Genomic DNA, 3,952 nt, shown 5'->3' with positions numbered 1-3,952 from the left:
TTTTCTCTGTCTCTCTGTCTCTCTGTCTCTCTCTCTCTCACTGTCTAACTCTGCCTGTCAAAAAAAAAAAAAAAAAAAAGAAATCATCAAAAAACAAAAAAAAAAAAACCATAGGGTTCTGTTGTAAGAGTGACCATATCATTTACCAAGAACCCCAGTATTGAAGACTATCACAACAGGCTAAATATACCAACAGATATATTTGAGGAAGCCATGAACATTCACTCTATAGTGCAGTCATGGAGCAGCATTTGATAGCAGACTAATACATTTGTGAAACTGTAATTTCTAGAGGAATAAGGACCCTCATGTGATATCTTTTTTTTTTTTTTTTTGACAGGAAGAATGGACAGTAAGAGAGAGAGACAGAGAGAAAGGTCTTCCTTTTGCCGTTGGTTCACCCTCCAATGGCCGCCGTGGCCGCTGCGGCCGGCACGCTGTGGCTGGTGCGCTGCGGCCGGTGCACCTGGCTGATCCGATGGCAGGAGCCAGGTACTTATCCTGGTCTCCCATGGGGTGCAAGGCCCAAGCACTTGGGCCATCCTCCACTGCACTCCCTGGCCACAGCAGAGAGCTGGCCTGGAAGAGGGGCAACCGGGACAGAATCCGGTGTCCCGACCGGGACTAGAACCCGGTGTGCCAGCGCCACAAGGCAGAGGATTAGTCTAGTGAGCCGCAGCGCCAGCTTATCTTTTTCATATTCATTAAGATACTCCAAGATATTTTGCTTCTCCTTATCATACAGAAGCAAGATGTCAAATAGAATACATAAACTTATGTTCAGTAATTACTGTTTCAGTACTTTATCTGGCTTAGAAAGGATCTAGACTCTACTCTAGAGAGAAATAATATTAAAGAAAGCTAGCCATTGTTTTCAGTAATTTCCTAGTAACTTTTTATAACATGTACGTATGGGGAGATGGAGCTACTATTATTAAGCCTATGATACTACTATTTTACTTACCAAACATTTAAATAATCACAAGCATTTGAAAGCAATTTGTTTCCTTTATTTATTTCTTGGAGGTTTAGAAATATATATCTATATATTTTTTCATACATTAAACACAACTGTTCACATGCTAACCAAGACTAGGAATACAGGGTTACCACATGCTCACAGCACCTTCAATAATGGTCAGCTTATAGCCTACAAAAACACTCTACAAGCTCTAGTTTTTCAGAACTAAAGGAAGAACCAAGTGGCTTTTACCAGGTATCATGGGATAACCATTTATGCATGCCTTGCCAGTGAGGTAGCCTGCTGTCCGTGACTCAGAAATGAACAAATCATGTTTCTGATCTTTGAAACAGGATTTCATTCACTTACGGAATAAAGCAGGAAGGCCACACAGCCGTCTCAACACAGCAAGTGCCAGAAAAACACCATCTCTGTGCTGGGCCATGACATTAAGACAGAAGAGTTTCCAGAAACTGAGGCCAAAGAACTAATACTTAAAACCACTGGGGAAGTGACATTTCTAGGCTCATGCTCTATAAATGAAAATGCCACCCAAAGGTCTCTGACACACGACAGAGCAGAGCCACCATGCAGCAGAAGGCAGTGATGTTAGACACAGAAGCTGTACGGGTGGGCCAGGATCATTCAAGCACCGAAGAAATATACTCAAGCTGCTCCACACTGTTGACTCCTCCATGGTTTCCACCATCCAAACCTGTAGCTTTGCTGTCACAGGAGCCATGGTCACTAAGAAAGAAGGGCTGACTGTATGAAGGAGGCAGCCCCAGCAGATGGCCCTGCTGGTGAGGCTAAGCACTGCCAATGCAGAAGCCAATGCAGCATGGCCTAGCTCCCGGCAACAGTAAATTTCCATGGCATTGTTTGCTGTGCCACTGTCCTGCTACCTTGTTGCCTGCATGCAGGGGGCGAGGCTGCTTCCAGGGACACGAAGGGAAGTTCACACTGTCAAGTAAACCCATCGGCTCTACTCCAGGCTGCTTAGTGGGACAACAGTAACACATACATTCATCTCCACTGCTGCCGTTCCTAACCAAAAATAGGCCTGAATTATAACAGGCATTCAAAGGAACCTGCAAAGCAATAACCTGGAGGAACAAATAGCTAGAATAGTTGGACTCCTAGAAAGCAAAGCAGACCAGAGAGAAGCATGAATTTATCACTGACCCAGGTCCAAATCACCAAGAAGCCAGACAGAGATGGAACATCACCCAGAAACTCTCCCTCCACACCCTATTTTTTACAACACATGGTTTAACTTCTATCCACAGCAATGGACTGAGATATGTTAATTCAAATTGTGATGTTTATAAAAAGCAAAGGAAACCCGGCCGGAAGCTGAGCGCGGGCTGGCTCGGGCCTCCACCGGCGGGAGGGCGGCCGTTGGGGCCGTTGAGGTGGCGGCGACTCTGCGCCCAGGGCTCCAGATGGAGGTGGCCCGGGATTCCGGGCCCAGGCTCTGCTGCAATCCTGGCGGGTGGCTGGACATGAGCCACGGCTTCGTGCACCACATCGGACGGAACCAGATCGCCCGGTACCTCCCCGCCCAGCGCCACCGCCACCCTTGGCCTGGCCCAGCCGGCTGTCCCTGACTCCCGCTCGGCTCCCCGCAGGGATGACTACGACAAGAAGGTGAAGCAGGCGGCCAAGGAGAAGATGGCTCTACCCGCCCAGGCAACCCAGACTTGGAGGAGTCCAGTGAAAGCAGCAGTAGTGGTGGCTCTGAACTAGAGCCTTCTGGCCATCAGCTCTTCTGCTTAGAATACGAGGCGGACAGTGGCGAGGTCACATCAGTTATCGTGTATCAGGACGATGACCCAGGAAGGGTGAGCGAGGAGGTGTCTGCCCACACGCCTCTGGATCCGCCCATGCGAGAGGCTCTCAAGTTGCATATCCAAGAGGAGATTGCAAAGTGCCAGAACCGCCACTGACCAACTTGAAAGCATTCTTTGCAGGCTAGATTCACTGCCAGTGGAAGAATTCTGCCCAGGGAGCTCAGCCGTAGCCTGAGGGCACCTGCACCACTGTTTGATCTTGACACTGCCAGAGCTGCTGCATCCCCAGGGTCATTCCAAGACTCCACCTGGCCCATGTCCCCCACAACCGTTTACTGGTTGGCCTGTTGACCAGCCTCATATTCTGGAATTCTCTGAGAATTCGGTGTGGCTGACTTGGTGTTCTGGGAGCACAGGCTTGAGGGCGAACCAGGGTCCATGAAGCCTTTCGCCATCATGCTGCGTTCTCAGAGGTCACATGCCTGGCTGCTTCGTGTCCCACCCAGCTCCGTGAGCGCTGTTATGTCATAGTTCCTTTCCTTCGTGTTGTGCTCACTTCGCTTCCACCCGTGTTTCCCTGGACTTTTTTTTTTTTTAGCTTTATTCTTTGTTTTTCCTTTTCTTCATCTCTCTGCCTCAGGTCGAATCTCTCAGTTCTCTCCCCACCCCCTCAACAGGACTGTGCACCTGCAGCTGCTCAGGACCTTGGAGGGGGGGACTGTGAGGCTCTGCCTTTCCAACAAGTTCTCCAAGTAATTCTGACACCAGAATAAAGTGGGAGACCTTTATTTCTGAGGCCCACTCACAAGCACGTCTCCCTCCCCTCCCATGCTTTCGTGAGCTGCTTGCATGTGCCACACCACTGTCAGACAGCAGACCTAGGAAGAAGATCCTGGTGCTAAACTGCAAGGATTTCTTGCAGCAAAACCTGCCTGGAGCTGCAGAATTCCAGCTGCAAATAGCTGCGAATAGACTCCTCTGCTCAGGACAACCAATGGAGAATTATCAAAGCAAGCTTGAAACTAACTCTCCAACCGTGACTTAAAAGTCTAGACCGTAAGTACAAAGGGAAACTCAACATTAACAATAATTGCCTGTTTGGAGCCCTAGTTGCAAAAAAAAGGTGGAGTGGGGGACTACACAACTCTCCTTATCTGTTCCCTCTTCCTGTCCAATGTCCTGTCCCATGCTTCCTCCC

The 3,952-nt window shown here is 48.9% G+C and overlaps 1 pseudogene; it reads left to right on the top strand.

Annotated features, from left to right (window-relative positions):
- Positions 1-2,406: 2,406 nt before the first annotated feature.
- On the top strand, positions 2,407-2,910 carry LOC127490163 (UPF0561 protein C2orf68 homolog; annotated as a pseudogene).
- Positions 2,911-3,952: the final 1,042 nt, after the last annotated feature.

The sequence above is a fragment of the Oryctolagus cuniculus genome, chromosome 12 (assembly GCF_051225735.1).
Source record: "Oryctolagus cuniculus isolate XC-2025 breed Fujian yellow rabbit chromosome 12, ASM5122573v1, whole genome shotgun sequence".
NCBI lineage: Eukaryota > Metazoa > Chordata > Mammalia > Lagomorpha > Leporidae > Oryctolagus > Oryctolagus cuniculus.
This window is presented reverse-complemented; position numbering and strand designations above follow the sequence as displayed.